Below are 21372 nucleotides of genomic sequence, written 5' to 3'. Positions count from 1 at the left end.
TCTGCTTCTTGCTGCAGGTGCCGGGTGTCTGGATGACCTGCTCACATGCATCTCACCCTTCTTGGACCAGCCCAAGGGGGTGTTCTAATGGTGGTGTTAGAAACACAAGAGCGCTACGTAGAAACAAATCAACAAGTGAGTCTTCTCAAGGCTTAGGCTGTGAACTAGCACACTGTCATTCCCTAAATCAAGGTCTGGGGGCTACGTTCTGCCCATGGTGTGGCCAAAGCAAGGGAGTGATGCAAAAAGGAGCTGAAGATTGGGGGTCAACAATTCGATCTACTACAGCTACTACTAGCTTTGCACTGTGGTGCAAGTTACTTGTCTTCATCTGAAAAACAAGCATCATAATAGCACTTACATTTTGGGGCTTGGGGAGGGGGAATTAAATGAATTTGTTCATGTAAACCATTAAGAACAGCACTTTAACTTAGAAAACACTAAGTAAGTATTAAGATTGCTACTAATTTCCCGCCCCCCCGCCCCCCATCAGATATCCATGAGGATATCTGGGGTCTTTGCCACCAGAGTGGCTATGGAAGGTTCAGGGTTGACTTGATAAACTGGCTCAGCGTCGCCCATTTCCCACCAGCAGAAGGGCTCAAAGGAGTGACCTTCTGAAAATCCTCCAAACCACTCATGTATAAAGTCCTTTCTTTGTCTTATAAGTGACCATATGGCCTCTGGCAGCTTGGGCTGGCTTTGTGCTGCCCGGTTCTCCCAGCCTCCGCACCACACACACCCCTCCCCCGCAGTGTATCTCACACCCAGAGTCAGCAGAGATTTTCACACAAACCATCTGCCAAGAGGTGTGGAACTGGAGCCAGAAACACATAACAGCCGCAGAAGCTCAGCTGTATTCCGAGGCCTGTCGTAATCTCACAGTCCTGGACACAGCCCCTTGACCACGGACTGGCTCTAGAGTCCACAAGCCATCAGCGGAGTGTGATTCCAATGTGAGTAATGCACGAATTCTGCCAGCTCCTTCTGGAATCAAACAAAAAACTGGTTTCTTTCTTTTTTTTTGGCCATTTGGGGGGGAAATTGATCATTGCATCACTAGTCTTCCCTTTAAGTCTGGGGAGAGCCAGTGACTCAAGCTAACTTCTGCTAGAGGCTCTCTTCCTCTCCTCGAGGCCACTTCCTGATGAAACTCATGGTTTAGGACCCCCCACCAAGTGCACCTTTCACCTTGCCAGGTGGTATTATGCGCCACAGGAATCTAGACTGGAGCCCTGTTCAGCAATGGGGTATCCGTAGGCAGGTCATTTCACCCTCCTGTAGAATGGGGATAGTAGTATTACCACACTAAAGAATTGTGAGGATTATATGATACAGGTAGGTCAAATGCTTAGCCAAGTGCATGTTCATAAAAAACGCTCAATAAATATTAGCTATCATTATTTCTTCTGTCTCCGTATGCCACTAGCTATTACTCCTAGGAGCACTCTGTCTCCAAGATATTGTATAAATGTTACTCTGTTCTATTCCATCCCACTTTGTACTATCTCCTTCCTTCCTAACCCATTCTAGTCTTTAGTATTATTTGAGCTCTTACTCTGTGCTTAACACTGGGCCAGCAAGTATAAAGATGAATGAAACAAAGTCTGTTGTTATGGAGGTTGCTGTTGGGATGTAAGTTGCAGATGGACGTACAGTATGTTCTTCTTACTCATGGTAGCTGTGTTCTGTAACCACCAAAACTGGGTGAGATTTCTGCAAGTCCAAACATTTTAGTGACCTGATCAATGCATAACCCAGTTTTGCATTTGTGTGTTTTGTTTTGTCTTTGCCAACAAAAAGCGCAAAAATGTGAAAAAGTGGCACCAAATAAACCCTCCAGAGGACATTAGTTGTCTGTTTGAGAGCCCAGTAGAACAATGCCTTGTTTCACCTCAGTCGGGAACAGAAGTGTCTGATGACTCAGGGTTTTCCCTGCTCTGTGTGTGTGTTCAGGTGACTGGGAAGGCAACATGAGTATCAATTTTGAGGTTGTAAATAAACTATAGGTAAATTCATAAATATAGAATCAACTAATGATGCATGCATGCGAACTTGGTCGTGTCCAACTCTTTGCAACCCATGGACTATAGCCCACCCAGCTCCTCTGTCCACGAGATTCTTCAGGCAAGAATACTGGAGTGGGTTGCCATTTCCTCTTCCAGGGGATCTTCCCCACCCAGGGATTGAGCCTATGTCTCTTGGATCTCCTGAACTGGCAGGCAGAGTCTTTACACTGAGCCACCTGGGAAGCCCAACTGATGATGAGGATAGACTGTTCATACACGAATGCGTAAATGACTCAGACTGCAGTAAAGTTTCCATAGAAGTACAGGGGAAGCACAGGAGAGAGAATAACGGATTCCATCTGGGGCAATCAGGGTTCTTTGGTTGGAATCAGACTTTCAAACGCAAGAGGGCATTTCTTTCTTCTTTTTCTTTTTTTTGAGATGAGCAATTTTATTTTTTTAATGTTTTTATTGGAGGATAATTGCTTTATAATGTGTTAGTTTCTGCTCTACAACAGAGTGAATCAGCTACATGTATACATTTATCCCCTCCCTCTTGAGTCTCCCTCCACCACTGCCCACCCCCATCCCATCCTTCTAGGTCATCACAGAGCACCAAGAGGGCATTTCTGACAGCAGGCAGTAGAGATGGAAGCATGTGGCTGGGTGCAGCCAAATCAGTCAGATTAGGGCTTGTGGGTGGCAGGATTTCTGTGTACTGTGTAGCCCAGATGTGACTGGATGGCTTGCAGCAGGCCTCTTCTCACCCACATCCAGTTAGAAGCAAGACTCAGCACTCTGAGATGCCAAACAAGGTAAAACGATCCAACTCTGTAGCATCAGCAAGTAAACAGAGCGCTTTCACTGGGTCAAAGGAGAAGATGATCGGTGTTGTCTAGTGTGTAAAATAATAAATTCATGAGTCAACAACTCCCCTTTCCTCTGGCTAAATTCCTCTCCAGCTCCAAGCCTCCTTGTTTCTCCTCCCTGCCTCCCAAGGCCTCTACTCTTCCAGGCAATTCCACTTTGCATACACCACTCTGCAATACAACAGCCAGCCTGGGGATCCAGCCCCTTCTCCTCTGGAATCTTAGCAGAGATCCTGTATTGTTCCTCAAGTTTGGCTTTCAGGAATTTTCTTTTCCCTCCATTCCTCACTCCATGGGGATTATTCAAGTATTTGTCCAGTAAAATATTTCCTCCATATTTTGGCATAAGGGATAAAATACAAGGTCCCAGTGAGTTACCACTTCCCATCACTACCTCTGCCGGTCATTCCTGACAGATAAGTATTTTCTCATGGTAGACATATGTTTTTTTCAGGTTGATATAAATCTTTTTTTCCCCAGTTTTATTGAGATATAACTGACTTTTATTCAACATTGTATAGAGGTTTCTGCAGTTTTTAAAGAGCCTAGTCCAGGCCCTAAGCACAGTAGATATTCAATAAATGAATAGGTTTCTGCTAATCTGATTTGGGGGAAAGTTACATTTTTGTCATATTTTCTTCTACAAAACAGATACATAATTTTAACTACTATAATTTTCTTATATATTTCTCAGCAAGGTTTTGTAATTTTGATCACATTCAGTTCTAAACATTTCTTCCTAATAATTCTCATCAAAAGATGTTGCTTTCTAGAATCTTTACAAGAGTAGCTATAACTGATTCACTTTGCCGTACAGCAGAAACTAGTCAACATCTTAAATTAACTATAGTCAAATAAAAATTGGAAAAAAATGGAGTCAGCATATACTGGTCCACCCTGAGTTTGAGGACTATATAGAATAATTTGTTAAAATACCTATAAATGATACCTACAATAAATACAAAATAGCATTGGGGGAAAAATACTGTTTTTAAAAAATTAACAAAATAATTATGATTTTTTTTTTTTTTTTTGGCCATGCTCTATGGCCAGGGATTTAACCCATGCCCCTGTATTGGGAGCATGGAGTCTTAACCACTGGACTGCCAGGGAAGTCCCAATAATTATGAATTTTATCATGAAGAATGAGCAGGAGTTCTAGGGGTACAAATTAGCAAAGTTCTAGGGGTAAAAAAGGAGACTAATGTCTTTGAAATACCTCTACTAGATCTTAAGGCAGAGTATCATAGTGTAATAACAGTGGGGTACAGTCCAAGAATATGAACACATAAGTCAACAGACTGGATTGACCAGAACAAAATCTGAATTTATATAAAATCCTAATGTCTTATAAAGGACACAAATCAGTAGGAAAAGGAATAATAGCTCTGGGAAAATTAGTTTGGAAAAAAAAAAAGACTTGTTTAAAAAAATCCGACCTGTTACTATATACCAAAGTTATTTCCAAATGGATTAAAAAGCAAATGGGTTAAAAAAAAAATCAAGCCATCAAAAGAAGAAGATGGAAGTGAATATTTATTCACTTATTATATGGAAGGGGCCTTTTTAAGTTTAAAAACAATGGGAGAAACCACAAAATCAATACCTTTAGCCATGTAAATATGTAAGCTGTTAGTCCAACAATAAGCAAAATTAAAAGGGAAAGAACAAAAGAAAAATGCTTAGAACAAGTATGGCATATAAGAGATTAAAGTATTTCCATAAAATAAGCTCATTGGAACTGATAGAAAAAAATCAAAACATCAGTAGAAAAAAGAGAGGAACAAATAATTCACAAAAGGAGGAAATACAAATGGCTAATAAACATGTGAGAAAGTCTACTCTCTAAATTACAATGAAATCAGAATAAAGATACTAGTTTTCTATATCAAATTAGCAAAGACTCAAAAAAAAATGAGAATACAACTCCATGGCTGGAGTTGGTTAAATATTCACTCTCACGCACTATTGCTTTTTATATAGAAATATGGCACTGTAAAGAAAAATGTTATGATAAGACTAAGTAAAATTCAGGATATGAAATTGTATTTGGTTTTTACCATAGGAAAAAATTACGTATATTGGTTTTTGCAGTTTCTCCTTATATATGTTCTGGGACAAAAGAAATGATGTAAATCAAAATGTTAACAAGACTAACAGTGTTCTTTTTTAACCATTTCTCCCTTCTCATTATGTTTGGATAGGCTTGATCTGGTGTTTGAAAAAGGATTTCATAATGAGGAGATATATTTTAAAGTAATTTATAATCTGAATGGACTAAAAGGATCACTAAATATATTGTTTTTGTGGTTTTAGAGATACTCTTTGAGTCTTATTATAATATTAAATTGTAACCACCTAACAGGATAAAGATAAATGTAAAAAGACCCATATTTATCAAGACTACTATCTATTTTGAGTGCATAAAATGTTCATAACCGTAAAGATATTAATTAATGCCAAGTTATTACAGAAGAGGGATTCCAGAAACATTTTTATTGGAACATGCAGATGGCTTATTGAAATAAGGCCAAGAAAGACAATGAGAAATGTTTCTTTCACAATATTCAGTTGATTTTTAAAGTCTGAGAATGAAAAACTACTATACTGAGTATAGCTCTGTGTAGTTATTCCAAATTATGGCATTTGGTTTAGCTTCCTTCAAAATGTATATTTTTCTGATCAGAAAAATAATTCATGTTCCTATGGAAAAATTTGGATACACAGGAAAACATTTTAAAAATCCAGCCACCAGAGTTAAATAGACATGCTTCTTAATGATATAAGACATATACCATCTCTCTGTGTATATATATGTTTCTGTATATGTGCATTTGTATATACACAGAGAGAGAGAGAGACAAGTTTGATTGTTTGGTTTTAACCTCTGTTAATTATTGTCTTTAAACATAAACCCAGTTGTGCAAGCTCCCTTTTGTCATGGGAACTGGAAGAGAAAAATAAAGGTCTCAACCACAGGGTCAATGAACATAAGCCAGAAGAGACCCCATGGAAAGTGAAGTCACCCAGCTCATCCAAGCCTTCTGGCGCTGCCACATTATAGTCAAGTCATGTCTGAAACAAAGAGGTTCCTCTTATCCCTGGACCTCCTCTCCTCACTCGGACTTAACCCTGAGGGATGGAGTGAGGATTCAAGGAAGTGTGAGGGGTGAGGGTTTAAGTATCAGAAAAGGGTTTAGAGTATCATACACACACTCTTTGTTAGCTGTTGTTTGTTAATAAAGAAGAGTCATGACTCATTTTTGTCATTGTTGTTTAGTCACTAAGTTGTGTCTGACTCTTCCACAACCCTGTGAACTGTAGCCCACCAGGCTCCTCTGTCCATGGGATTTCCCAGGCAAGAAGACTGGAGTGGGTTGTCATTCCCTTCTCCATGGCATCTTCCCAACCTAAGGATCAAACCCACGTCTCCTGCTTGGCAGGAGAATTCTTTACCCCTGAGCCACCTGGGAAGGCCCAGCTTGTCTTTAGGGTCGCAAAATAATTGGAAATGTCCAAGAATGCCTGGTGTCAGGGGCCTCTTTCAACAGGGTGTGACTTCCGGTTCTATGTCTTTAGCTGCTCCACCACCATCTTCCTACTGAGACTGAATGAGGTGAGGGCTGCAGCCCACCACTGCCCTCTACAATCTTGCACCGTGGCTGCTTCTGTTATGCTAGTGGCCATGTGACATGTCCAAACTCAAGAACCCATGTCCTCAGTTTATGGATGCTCTTTAGTATTTGTATGCAAACTAGTTATGTGAGTACGCCTAATTTTCTACAAAGCTCCTACCAGGCTGTAGGCCAGTGGCTTTCACACCTGTGTTATAGGACTCTGGGTGTTCCAAGGAGGTGCTGTGCGGCTGCCAGAGATGGTGAGGATGTGGACTCTGCCTGTCAAGCCCTGGGCCCTACCCTGCTATTGCTGCTGCTGCTGTCGCTTCAGTTGTGTCTGACTCTGTGCGACCCCATAGACGGCAGCCCCCCAACTTCACCCAGAGTAACTCTTTATTTCATGTATTATCTTCTGTATGATATTACATTTGTTAGAATTATGTCTTGGCTTAAACAAAAGCACGTTAGAGAACCATTGACATAGTTGTAGAATTTGCTCTGGCAAAGACCCGGAGCTGGGAGTGATGGATGGGTATCCTGTATGAGGAATTATTGGCTAGGCAGGTAGTGGTTCAAAGTAGTTTTTGAAACTGAATGAAGTATAAGCTGTGGAAAGCTGTTTTGTTTTTTTCTATTTGCTGTAGACTGGAAACCAGAAAGTCAGGTCTGTATGTAGAGGTTGGTAAGGTGTTGACTGGAGGTTTGAGACTCTTCTAGGAGTAAAGGGGCTGTGTCTTAAGTCATGATCTTTATACCACTGATTTTCGTCAGTGTTATGGTGAAGTTTGTTTGCTAGACTGCAGAGTTTAAGGTGGATGAAGTGTTACTGTATGGATATTAATATTATGTATACTTGAATTAGAGAGTTAGCATCATGTCATTTATTGAGATTTACTACCTATAAACCTGACGTTGGACAGGTGCTTGGGGAAACTTGAATATGCGGCTATTTCCTTCTTAGTTGACCATTGGAATGTTGCTCCCTTTCAAGTGTTAAAAGTTTGAAATTTGCTACACTGGCCTCAGCAATGAAATTTTAATTTCAAGTATGTACAACAGAGGAAACATTCTGGCTTCCTTTAAATACATTTCTACATTCTACAATCTAAGAACTAAATCAATTTAACATAATTTTCAATTCTTTAGGAGCCAAAATGAAGGGGATCAAAAATTCTATTTGAAACCCAGGGCTTTGGTAGATTAGTCCCGTTTAAAATTCTGAATCCAGAGATTTTTAACTTCAGTTTGTAGAACACATGGTGTATCTATCTTGTTTTCCAGGGATGACTTTAGACCATAAGTGTGTGTCATTCTTAGATGGAGTCAGATTCGTCATTAAAGAAACCATAGATTGAAATTTTATGGCCCCTACTAAAAGTCAAGTCCATTTGAAGAGCTAACAGATTAAAGAGGATGGAAGCTTTAGCAATGCAGCCCAGAATGCCAGCACGTGGATGGAACCAAGTCCCAACTTTTCAGAGACAAATTAGGCCAACTGAGCTCATCTCTGGGTTTCCCAGGTGGCGTTAGTGGTAAAGAACCTGCCTGCCAATGCAGGAGATATAAAAGACATGGGTTCTATCCCTGGGTCAGGAAGATCCCCTGGAGGAGGTCATGGCAACCCACTCCAGTACTCTTGCCTGGAGAATTCCATGGACAGGGGAGCCTGGCAGGTATGGTCCCAAAGAGTCGGACACAACTGAAGTGACTTAGCACCCCCACACACACGAGTTCATCTCTTGACCATGTTTGTGTTGCTTCTCTGGGGTATTATGACGTGGAAAAAGGGACAAAAGGGACATGAAATAAATTTCAAAAAGGACCCTTGTCCTGCTCTACCGTTATTGTGCTGGCTAGTCTTCATTAGATCACTCTCTGGACCTTATTTCCTCTGGATATAAGATGAAAATGATACTAAAAACGTTAGCTTTTTCCTGTGGTCAGCTCTGCAGGCAAGGTTGTCACCACAGGAAGGTATAGCTGTGACTACTGTATAGGGGAGCAAACCCCATTTTTCTTTCCATCAGTCTCACAACTTCAGAGAATCATAAATCATCACCGTTTATTGACTGCTGTATTTCCCACACACATTATTCATAAACCTCACAAGAGATTTTTTATAGTGTGTACTTTTTTCCATCCTCAGTGAAAGGCTTAGAGGTAAGTATCATCACCTCCATTTTACAGATGACCAACCTGGGACACAGAAGGCCATGTGCTTTGTATTTTGTCCTGTATTATATAAGTAGTACCTTGCGGATCTGGGATTCACACCCAAGGTGGCTTGATCCCCTAGCCTCTGACCACACACTGCATCACTCTGTTGCTCAGCCAGGCTAAGCTTCCCAGCCTCCCCCTGCACTGTGAGCTGTTCCTGAGATAGATATAGCCTTGCACAGGGCACCTGGAAGCATGGAAGACAGTTCTGACACCTAACTATGATGAAAGACACCACTGTAAATCCAAGGCTTAATGTGTAGAGCCCAAGTCACTGGCTTTCCTTTCAAAAAAAAATCCAATTTTTAAAATGTTTATCTTTTAATTTAGTGTGTACAATGTAACCACCATCCAGAGGTAGCCAGCATTAACATTTTCTAGATAAGATTGGATTTCATATCTCTCGCGGAGGAATCCAAATGCCCTCCCCCAGGTTTCTCCTGGAATTTCCAGTGCACTTACATTCCCATGGTTACCTCCTACACTGAGCTCTGGCTTTGGTTTTGATTTAAAGCATAGCACGCCCTCGCTCACTTCTGCACTTGTGGTCTCTGTTGAACTTGGTGTCAACCCTGGCATGTAGCTCAACGTTTCACTTCAATTAAAAATAAAAATGGCAACAATTTTCCTGCATAGAGACAGACACACAGGTACAGACAGACACATCGACACAATCACAGAGACACACAGACAGATAATGCACTTGTGAGTAAACTGCACTTGACTCCTGAGTTGAGACAATGATGGGGTTTGTCTACGGCAATGCAAACCACTCTACCACAAGTATTAGACAAGCCGATCTGTTAAAGTCCTTTAGCTGACTGCTCTCGTAAATTTCACCCACACCACAGACCAGCTGTTGGAATTTTCACTTTTCTGTTTTTAAGTTGATTAATATTCTTCTTTAGCTTTATTTTTTCTTTCTCCCTGAATCTCTTAAGTCTTATTAGTCCTTCTTACAAATGTTTCCTGAGTACAGTTCTTGATTTTTTAAAATACTCATTTAACAAGAAAAGCTTTTAAAACTATAAATTTGTCTCCAAATTAATCTTTGGACCTGCTGTAGCAGTTTTGAAAGTTGGATTCATATCTTTTATTTTCTACAAATCATCTCTCTTTAGTTATGATTTTTTTGAGAATTAATAATTATTTAGAAGACTCTTAAGATGGTTCATCAGGCAAAGAATCTGCCTGTAATGCAGGAGACACAGGATATGCAGGTTCGATTCTTGGTCCAGAAAGACCCCCAGAGGAGGAAATGGCAACCCACTCCAGTATTCTTCTCTGGGAAATTCTATGGACAGAGGAGCCTGGTGGGCTGCAGTCCATGGGGTCACAAAGAGTTGGACACGACTTAGTGACTAAGCAAGGAAGGAAGATTTTTAGGAGATTGCTTTCTCTTTTTTTGTTCAATGATATGCTGTTACACTTGATTACTGTGTGTGGTGCAGGACTGTTTTGTTGTGATTGGGGATTCTTGCAAAGGCAGTTTCCCTCTGTTGGACTTAACTGAGCTGAGTGTGTCTGGGTGTGTCTGGGAGAGCATGTGTTATAGCAGCGCTGATAGCTTACTGTGTTGCACTGCTTCGTCTTACTGTCAGGACAGTGAACTAACTCTGTGCTATTTGTTTAATAGCTGCTGCTTGGGCTTCCTAAGTTCCCCTTGACCTGCTGCCTGGTTGTCTAGGTCCCTCCTTCAAGACCTCTAGACCTCCCAACAATGCAGCAACTAAAGGTTTCATGTCTGGCCCATCAACGGCTCTCAGAACCTTTTCTGGTGCTTGAATCAGTGTCCACTGGCCCAGGTTGCAAATATTTTGAATATCACCTCTGAGCCATGCCAAGATTAAGTTAAGCAGGTTCAACTCAAACTGCTTGGTCTAAAAGATCTACAAAAATATAAAACAGTACAGGTGATTTCGGGCTTCCCAGGTGGCCCAGTGGGTAAAGAACCTGCCTGCAATGTAGGAGGTGTTGGAGACATGGGTTCGATTCCTGGGTCGGGAAGATCCCCTGGTGGAGGGCACAGAAATCCTCTCTAGTGTTCTTGCCCGGAGAGTCCCAAGGACAGAGGTGCCTGGTGGGCTACATTCTAGGGAGTTGCAGATTCAGACACGGCTAAGCAACTATGCACAGCACCTCACCTGAAGGACACATATGTAATTACATATATGTCTGATTATTACTAAATTGTATTTTGATTTTTAGTCAACTTCATCAGTCAAAATCTGAGAGAGGTAGGATGCTATCTCCCCAGAACTATTGTGATTTCTTCACGTTCTTCTTGCTTTTACCAGTTGTATTTTCTTTATTTGATTCTATATGATTTAGAGCCCTATGATACATAACCACTATTCTTTCATTATGGAATTTACTTTCTATAAAGATACATGATAGAGTTTGTCCCATCCCATGCCTTCTGTTTTGAATTCCACTTATCCAAAACTAGTATTTGTAATCTTTGTTTTCTTCTCTTTCATCATTCTTTTTTTTCATTTCTTGATAAGTTATTGCCTCTATCTTTGTATTCAAGATTTTAAGCTTCATCTTTGAAGGTTTCATTTTTTTCTGTGATTATCTGTCATTCTGTAGGTGACTTTTAAATTTTTTTAAAAGGTTTTTTTTTAATGTGAACCATTATTTTTTATTAAAAAAATTTTTTTAATTTTATTTTTGGCTGTGCTGGGTCTACTGTTCTCTAGATGCAGTGAGCAGGGCTCCTCTCTAGTTGTGGTGCACGGGCTTCTGGTTGCAATAGGTTCTCTTGTTCCACAGCACAGGCTCTGGCACACGGGCTTTGTTGTTGCCATGCATGGGCTCAGTACTTGCAGCTTGAGGACTCTAGCACGGGCTTAGTAGCTGTGGCACTTGGGCTTAGTTGCCCTGAGGCATGTGGGATCTTCCTGGACCAGGCATTGAACCTGTATCTCCTGCATTGCAAGGCCAATTCTTAACCACTGGACCATCAGAGAAGCCCCTCTCCAGGTAATTTTAGGCATTTATCTTTCAATCACAAATAATATATTTAATCTTAACTTCTGACATACTATTTTATACTTTGAATTTTTTTCTAATGTAAAAAATTTTTCCTTCTGTTTCCTTTTAGTCTTTTATTTTTTCCTGTATTTTGCTTACTTGGTCTACATTTTGTTTACATTTACCTTTTTCTCTAGTCATTTTTGTTGTATACATACTGTTTCTTATTTTGTTAGTGGTTACCCTTATGCTTTTCAAAAACGCTCTTTAACCTATGCCTCTCTGTTTATAATAATAAATAGTGAAACCATATTTTGAATTTCAGTGTATCAGCAAAGAACATAGCACATATTAACTTTCCCCCCTCCTTCCTGTTCCCTTCTAAGTCTTAGCTGCTTTAATATGGAATTGAAGATCCAAGTTACTTTTTACAGCATATATTTTTAATTTTAAGAGGAATTTTTGACATTAAAAATATTTTAGTATTGAAAATCCATGTTTTCAGTCCAATTCATTGACCTTTGTGATTACTGGATGCTGCCAATAGGTAGACTGACTATCTTGGTTAGCTCTGTATTTGCAGGTCTTCACTTTTTTCCCCATGGCTTTAGGGGGAAGCTGAGAGAGGCTACATCAAAGGTGCTAGTAAGATGTCATTTTAAAGCTCATATCTGACTTCATTATTAAGATATACATTTCCATTTCAGGATGTTAATTAAATATCTCCTCATGTTTGCTGTATCTTAAATTCCTTTGTTTTCTTCAATTCAGGAAACAAGCATAGTGGGTTTGAATCTTCAGCTGCCACAGTCTATAAATTTGAGCTTTACTTTTAGAATTGTGCAGCATAATAGAAGATAAATTCCTAGTACCACTGACATTTGAGCTGAATCTTGGAAGAGACCTGAACAGATAAATGTATGTAGGGAAGGGTATTCTCCGTGGGAAAAAATGATGTCATCAACGGCCAGGAAAGGAAAGCCTGTGGAGCATTTGGGGCGAAAGAGACAACGGCACCAAGATTGTGCAGGAGTTCAAGTGAGTGACTTTGAAGGTGAAGGTGTAAAAAGGAGTTGAATGTGAGAGATAAGACAGAACTAGGATGGGCAGAATGTGGTGATTGGATACAAACAGTGAGGGGGAGACAGATGTTGACAATAACTCAGAGTTTTCATCTGTGATAAGAAAGGTAGAGGTTTAAGAGATAAGGAGAGAGAGAGAAGGTGAAGAGAGAAGATTCTAGATGTATCACAGTTGAGACGCCTACATAGGTGAGCAGGAGGCCTTATTATAATGCATTTAATAGCGGGAAAGAGGTTGGAACTAGAGATCTAGGTTTGGAACAGATGATAACTGACGCCCTAGGAGTTGGTGAGATCCCTGTGAAAACGGAAATGCAGTCTTCCGTAGCATGGGTCAGGCTATAATCTCTGGGCTGAGGCCATGGCCACTTGCTGAGTTTTGGCAAGGAGGATGAATGGGAAATTAGATCTAACAGAACACTGCTATTTAAGATGTGTGGACTTACATTTCTCTACTAAGGTACTAAGGCAAATGGATATGCAGTCAAAAAGTGCACATGAGGGACCTACTGTGCTAACCTGTCTGTCAGGGAAAAGGAAGTCATGAGTTCTAACACTGTCCCGGATGTTTTACATTTAAGATCTCCTTTAGTCATCACTGTTGTTTTGTCTAAGTCAGTTTCCTCATCTGTGACATGAGATATAAATGACTAATTCATAGTCATTGTGAAAATGAAGTAACACCATGGATTTAAAGTATCTGAAAGGTGAGAAGTAGTTAATAAACTATAGTTCTTATGTTAAAACTAATCATTTTAGGAATTGTCTGAACATAATTGACAAACTGCGATTGAGAAACAGCCAGCAAATACTTGATAGCAATGATTTGGAAACCTGTCTCCTGCCAAGACACACGAAGCGTTGTTCACCCGATTTAGTTCTCAGACATCTGCACAAAATTTCATTTACATAAAGGGAATGACTGAAACGTGAGTGATGCTGGAAACAAGTGTAGACCTGAAGGTACAGGGGAAAGGCTGGTTCTTGGACGTACATAGAGCAGTGGTGAAAGAAGACTCCCCACCAAGCTGTAGTCTGTGGATGGCTCAGTGGGGAGGGAGCTGGGAGAGCAAACACACTGACCATCCTCCCCTCTACCCCCCTGTCTTTTTCTGGAGCCCCTAGTGGCTGATGCCAATGGGACACAGGTAGCCCCCACAACCCCAGAGCTGAGCAGAGGGGGTTGGAGGGCTGCTGGCGAAGGGCACAAAAACCAAAGCCTGGCCTGGACTTGGAAAGTGAGACCCTGTGATACTTTACATTTTGTGTTAAATTTTACGTGAAAATGGACCCAACCCATGCCCAGGGTATCCAACTCAAACACGTAATGAATTTGCCTCTTGGCTTTCATGTTTTTTAACTGCTTTCCCTCAAGTAATGGGCTCTGTCTCCTTGCTGCCAGAAGAGTCTAAGTAGATCTTAGATTGTCTGCTTGGGAAGAAAAAGGAGGAGCTGTTTTCCTGAGTGATAAACTCCCAAGCAGCTGTGGTATGTAGGATCAGGGCCCTTCACACCACCACGCCTACTCGGAACCTCACCTATGCAGTCTCTGGGACACAGTCCCTGCCCTGGGCCATCTGGAAGGTTCCCCAGGGTGAGCCTGGGTCAAGCCTTGGAGCCTAAGCAAGTGTTCGCCAGGTGATGTGGAAAGAAAAGAATCATCAAAGAAAGGCTCATGCAAAGATTCTAAGGGTGATTCCTTGAGAAGAGCTCCCGACAGGTTTAGAAAGATGTCACTGTCGCTGGCATAAATGTGGGGCCTGGCAGAGGCCCAAGGAGATGACACTGACTGTGATACTCAAAAAGCCACTCTTAACGAAGACATATAGATTAGTACCTCTTGAGGTGTTCAGGCTTCCAGTTTAAGAGGGGAAAAACTGACATAAATTTTATATTTGGAATTCCACCTGACAAATGCATCTATAGTTTGGAAGTATGCAGGATTTTTTAATTTTTTTTTTTTTTTTTTTTTTGATGGAGAAGAGGGAATATGACCACACAAGCTGATTCCCAAATAGGAGACTTCCAATCACAGGAATAACTCAGGTAATGCTCAAAGGACAGTAAATTTGAGAATGGTAATAAAGTCCCTGAGCCCTCTTTCACTACTGAGTTAAGGTTGTGACCCCATCAGTGAGTCCACCGGGGCCGATACTTCAGAATGCAGAGCTACTGTCCTGCTCTAAAATGAAACAAAGTGTAGGAACTGTACTTTTAATGGACTGTACATTCACTTTCACTTACACATACTCACTTTTAAAGATGAGGGGAAAAATGTCAGGGAGGGTTCTCTGGTTCAGGGATACAACAGGGAGGCTTTTGGGCAGGTCAGTGGTCTTCCCGAGGGTCAGCCGGCAGAGGCCCATGGAAACACAGGGAATCTTCCTTAGCTCATGATCGGCCTGTTTCCTGCTCATGTGGGTTTGAAGTGTGCGGGAGGGTGGTCACACCCCTGAGTAGCACCCTGAGTAGCACCCCTGATCTCTCCAGGGCTCCCTCCACACCAGCAAGCTGGTTGTGGAACTGCTTTTCCAGAGTCATTTGCATGGGCAGAGATTTGGTTTCCTCTTAAGGTCAGTCCTGTAAGAAAGGGGACAAGAATCAAAGGATTTTGGAAGGAAACACAGGGAATCTTCCTTAGCTCATGATCGGCCTGTTTCCTGCTCATGTGGGTTTGAAGTGTGCGGGAGGGTGGTCACACAGCAGGACACAAAGCCATTAGCAGTTCTTCCTCCTGTGGGTGATTTAGCTCCAAGATGACTTAAAGGTTAAAAAAATATCCCTTCCTCTGGGGCTAACACAGACTACTATAGTTTCATACAGATTCACTTGAACACACTGGTTTTGTGCCACACTAATACTAATAATCCTTTACACACAAAAGTCAATGATTTAGATGTTCTTTTCCCATTTTACAGATGACGGAAATGAGACAGAATTTCAAGACCTAAAGTCTTAACTCCACTATCTTGTTGATGGTGCCCTGCAATTAGCAATTCACAAAACTGTCACCTGGGTTTAAGATGTACCACTTCGAATATATATAAAATAGCTAATAAGAACCTACTGTGTAACACAGAGAACTTGACTCAAAATTTAATGACTTACATGGGAAAAAATCCAAAGTTGATATACATATATGTATAACTCATATGTATATAGAGGAGTCCAATTAACTCAGTCGGGAAAGAATTTGCCTGCAATGCAGGAGACCCAGGTTTGATTCCTGGGTCAGAATGATCCCCTGGAGAAGGATATGGCAACCCACTGAAGTATTCTTGTCTGGAGGCTACAGCCATGGGGTCACAAGAGTTGGACACGACTTGGTGACTAAACCACCACCATAAGTGTATATATCATTCAGTTCAGTCACTCAGTCGTGTCCGACTCTTTGTGACCCCATGAATCGCAGCACACCAGGCCTCCCTGTCCATCACCAACTCCCGGAGTTTATTCAAACTCATGTTCATTGAGTCGGTGATGCCATCCAGCCATCTCATCCTCTGCCATCCCCTTCTCCTCCTGCTCCCAATCCCTCCCAGCATCAGGATCTTTTCCAATGAGTCAACTCTTCACATGAGGTGGCCAAAGTATTGGAGTTTCAGCTTCAGCATCAGTTCTTCCAGTGAACACCCAGGAGTGATCTCCTTTAGGATGGACTGATTGGATCTCCTTGCAGTCCAAGGGACTCTCAAGAGTCTTCTCCAACACCACAGTTCAAAAATATCAATTTTTCGGCACTCAGCTTTCTTCACAGTCCAACTCTCACATCCATACATGACCACTGGAAAAACCATAGCCTTGACCAGACAGACCTTTGTTGGCAAAGTAATGTCTCTGCTTTTTAATATGTTATCTAGGTTGGTCATAACTTCCTTCCAAAGAGTAAGCGTCTTTTAATTTCATGGCTGCAGTCACCATCTGCAGTGATTTTGGAGCCCCCAAAAATAAAGTCTGACACTGTTTCCACTGTTTCCCCATCTATTTGCCATGAAGTGATGGGACCAGATGCCGTGATCTTAGTTTTCTGAATGTTGAGCTTTAGGCCAACTTTTTCACTCTCCTCTTTCACTTTCATTGAGAGGCTTTTAGTTCTTCTTCACTTTCTGCCATAAAGGTGGTGTCATCTGCATATCTGAGGTTATTGATATTTCTCCCAGCAATCTTGATTCCAGCTTGTGCTTCATCCAGCCCAGCATTTCACATCATGTACTCTGCACATAAGTTAAATAAGCAGGGTGACAATATACAGCCTTGATGTACTCCTTTTCCTATATGGAACCAGTCTGTTGTTCCATGTCCAGTTCTAACTGTTGCTTCCTGACCTGCATACAGGCTTCTTAAGAGGCAGGTCAAGTGGTCTGGTGTTCCCATCTCTTTCAGAATTTTCCACAGTTTATTGTGATCCACACAGTCAAAGGCTTTGGCATAGTCAATAAAGCAGAAATAGATGTTTTTCTGGAACTCTCTTGCTTTTTCAATGATCCAGTGGATGTTGGCAATTTGATCTCTGGTTCCTCTGACTTTCCTAAAACCAGCTTGAACATCTGGAAGTTCACAGTTCACGTATTGCTGAAGCCTGGCTTGGAGAATTTTGAGAATTACTTTACTAGCGTGTGAGATGAGTGCAATTGTGCGGTACTTTGAGCATTCTTTGGCATTGCCTTTCTTTGCGATTGGCATGAAAACTGACCTTTTCCAGTGCTGTGGCCACTGCTGAGTTTTCCAAATTTGCTGGCATATTGAGTGAAGCACTTTCACAGCATCATCTTTCAGGATTTGAAATAGCTCAACTGGAATTCCATCACCTCCACTAGCTTTGTTTGTAGTGATGCTTTCTAAGGCCCATTTGACTTCACATTCCAGGATGTCTGGCTCTAGGTGAGTGATCACACCATCGTGATTATCTGGGTCGTGAAGATCTTTTTTGTACAGTTCTGTGTATTCTCTTGTGTATATATCATTACATATGTATAAACATATGTGTTTATACATATATATGTATATATAGTCACATATAGATATATGTATATGATGTATGTATGATTCACTTTTCTGTACGTTTGAAGCCAAGACAACACTAAATAAACTATACTCCAATAAAAACTAATTTTTAAAAACTCAGTAAACAAAGATCTTTTCAAGAAAATTTATAGCAGAACTTGATAAAAGGAGCATTCTTGGGCTTAAAATTATAAAAAGAAAAAAAAAGATGTACTATTAATTACTATTGAATTCTTCAAATTCAACTTAAATATATTAAAAAGACACACATTCTGTCTAACACAGTGCTTGGTGCTGGGAACTGGAGAGAAACAAACAGAGGTCTTTTCTTCTGTGATCTCACCTTCTAAGGAAGGAGACAGGGTGTCAGTAATTAAATAGAACAGTGCCATTGGATTGGTTAGTTACGTGTTTTTGTTCTGAATAAAAATATTTACTTTAAAATGACAAAAGAAATGCAATGCTAAATATGTTAAACAATAAGTGGACATCTGCTTTCCTCCTCACCCCACCCCTGATCCCTAAGCCTGGCAATTTCATTAGAAGTACCACTGTTATCAGATTAGTGTATGACTTCTAGAATTTTCTCAATATTTGTGCAAAAATGTTCACCATCTTGTTTTCTTCACTTAATAGACCAAGGATATAATTCCATGCAAACTTATACTCTTCAGTCAAATGAAGGAACCATCCTTTATTTAGCCGTGTTCCTGTGCATAATCTTTGTGTTTCCAGTTGGGGCTGCAGGAAATATCTTTCTCCTATTCTACATATTTCTTCTGGTAATTAAGAAGGTTTATCATAATTTTTAAATTAATATACAGTTTATTTTGGTGTGTGTGCAGCTTTATGAGTTTTTTGGAAATATTTATTTATTTGGCTGCTCCAGATCTTAGTTGTGGCACTCACGGTCTTTTTAGTTGTGGTAGGCAAACTCTTCCCTGGTGGCTCAGGAGGTAAAGAATCTGCCTGCAATGCGGGAAACCTGGGTTTGATCCCTGGGTTGGGAAGATCCCCTGGAGGAGGGCATGGCAACCTACTCCAGTATTCTTGCCTGGAGAAGCCCCATGGACAGAGGAGCCTGGTGGGCTACATACAGTCCGTGGGGTTACAAACAGTCAGACACGACTGAGCGACTAAGCACATGCAAACTCTTAGTTGTGGCATGTGAAATCCAGCTCTCTGACCAGTAATTGAACCAGGGCCCCCTGCACTGGGAGCTCAACATCTTAGCCACTGGACTACCAGGAAAGTTACAGCTTTATGAGTTTTAATGCATATATAGGTTCCTTCAACTGCTGGCACATTAGAATACAGAAAGAGCAATTCCATCACCCCCTGAAAGAGTTTCTGTGCCACCTCTTTGTGGTCATAGCTGTCCCACTCCTGATCCCTGGCAACCACTCATCTGCTCTTTTTTTATTTTTTCATTTATTTTTATTAGTTGGAAGCTAATTACTTTACAATATTGTAGTGGTTTTTGCCATACATTGACATGAATCAGCCATGGATTTACATGTGTTCCCCATCCCAATCCCCCCTCCCACCTCCCTCCACACCCCATCCCTCTGGGTCTTCCAAGTGCACCAGCCCTGAGCACTTGTCTCATGCATCCAACCTGGGCTGGTGATCTGTTTCACCCTTGATAGTATACTTGTTTCAATGCTATTCTCTCAGAACATCCTACCCTCACCGTCTCCCACAGAGTCCCAAAGTCTGTTCTGTACATCTGTGTCTCTTTTTCTGTTTTGCATATAGGGTTATCATTACCATCTTTCTAAATTCCATATATATGTGTTAGTATACTGTATTGGTCTTTATCTTTCTGGCTTACTTCACTCTGTATAATGGGCTCCAGTTTCATCCATCTCATTAGAACTGATTCAAATGAATTCTTTTTAATGGCTGAGTAATATTCCATTGTGTATATGTACCATAGCTTCCTTATCCATTTGTCTGCTGATGGGCATCTAAGTTGCTTCCATGTCCTGGCTATTGTAAACAGTGCTGCAATGAACATTGGGGTGCATGAGTCTCTTTCAAGTGGGATTGCTGGGTCATATGGCAGTTCTATTTCCAGTTTTTTAAGGAATCTCCACACTGTTCTCCATAGTGGCTATACTAGTTTGCATTCCTACCAACAGTGGAAGAGGGTTCCCTTTTCTCCACACCCTCTCCAGCATTTATTGCTTGTAGACTTTTGGATAGCAGCCATCCTGACTGACGTGTAATGGTACCTCATTGTGGTTTTGATTTGCATTTCTCTGATAATGAGTGATGTTGAGCATCTTTTCATGTGTTTGTTAGCCATCTGTATGTCTTCTTTGGAGAAATGTCTGTTTAATTCTTTGGCCCATTTTTTGATTGGGTCATTTATTTTTCTGGAATTGGGCTGTAGGAGTTACTTGCATATTTTTGAGATTAATCCTTTGTCTGTTTCTTCATTTGCTATTATTTTCTTCCATCCTGAAGGCTGTCTTTTCACCTTGCTTATAGTTTCCTTTGTTGTGCAAAAGCTTTTAAGTTTAATTAGGTCCCATTTATTTATTTTTGCTTTTATTTCCAATATTCTGGGAGGTGGGTCATAGAGGATCCTGCTGTGATTCATATCGGAGAGTGTTTTGCCTATGTTCTCCTCTAGGAGTTTTATAGTTTCTGGTCTTACATTTAGATCTTTAATCCATTTTGAGTTTATTTTTGTGTATGGTGTTAGAAAGTGTTCTAGTTTCATTCTTTTACAAGTGGTTGACCAGTTTTCCCAGCACCACTTGTTAAAGAGGTTGTCTTTTTTCCATTGTATATCCTTGCCTCTTTTGTCGAAGATAAGGTGTACATAGGTTCGTGGATTTATCTCTGGGCTTTCTATTCTGTTCCATTGATCTATATTTTTGTCTTTGTGCCAGTACCATACTGTCTTGATGACTGTGGCTTTGTAGTAGAGTCTGAAGTCAGGCAGGTTGATTCCTCCAGTTCCATTCTTCTTTCTCAAGATCGCTTTGGCTATTTGAGGGTTTTTGTATTTCCATACAAATTGTGAAATTATTTGTTCTAGTTCTGTGAAAAATACCGTTGGCAGCTTGATAGGGATTGCATTGAATCTATAGATTGCTTTGGGTTGTATAGTCATTTTGACAATATTGATTCTTCCAATCCATGAACACGGTATATTTCTCCATCTGTTTGTGCCCTCTTTGATTTCTTTCATCGGTGTTTTATGGTTTTCTATGTATAGGTCTTTTGTTTCTTTAGGTAGATATACTCCTAAGTATTTTATTCTTTTTGTTGCAATGGTGAATGGTATTGTTTCCTTATCATCTGCTCTATCTTTATAGGCTCACTTGTTCCAGAAGGTTATGTAAATGCATCTATACAGCGTGTAACCTTTTTATATTGGTCTCTTTTGCTCAGCATAATGCCACGTTTTTGCAAGTATTAACTGTTTATCCCTTTTTATTACTGAGTATTATTTTCATTGTTTGGATGTACCACAGCTGTTCATGCTTTTGTCTATTGGAAGACATTTGGGTTTCTCAGTTTGGGGTGATTATGAATAAATGGAGCTGCTATGACTTCCCTTGTGGCTCAGCTGGTAAAAAAT

General features: G+C 40.7%; 1 protein-coding gene across 3 annotated transcripts in view; it reads left to right on the top strand.

Annotated features, from left to right (window-relative positions):
• TEK (TEK receptor tyrosine kinase) overlaps positions 1 to 21372 on the top strand; it is a 104886-nt gene that overhangs the window by 14060 nt on the left and 69454 nt on the right. The window contains exon 1 of one of the 3 annotated variants that reach the window (XM_061132265.1): positions 18538 to 18556. The exons of the other annotated variants lie outside the window; for them this stretch is intronic. The gene's annotated coding sequence lies outside the window, so the exon portion shown is untranslated. Of the gene's footprint in view, positions 1 to 18537; positions 18557 to 21372 lie in introns of those variants that run through there. 3 annotated transcript variants of the gene reach the window in all.

This window comes from Dama dama, chromosome 29 (genome assembly GCF_033118175.1).
Source record: "Dama dama isolate Ldn47 chromosome 29, ASM3311817v1, whole genome shotgun sequence".
Classification (NCBI taxonomy): domain Eukaryota; kingdom Metazoa; phylum Chordata; class Mammalia; order Artiodactyla; family Cervidae; genus Dama; species Dama dama.
This window is presented reverse-complemented; position numbering and strand designations above follow the sequence as displayed.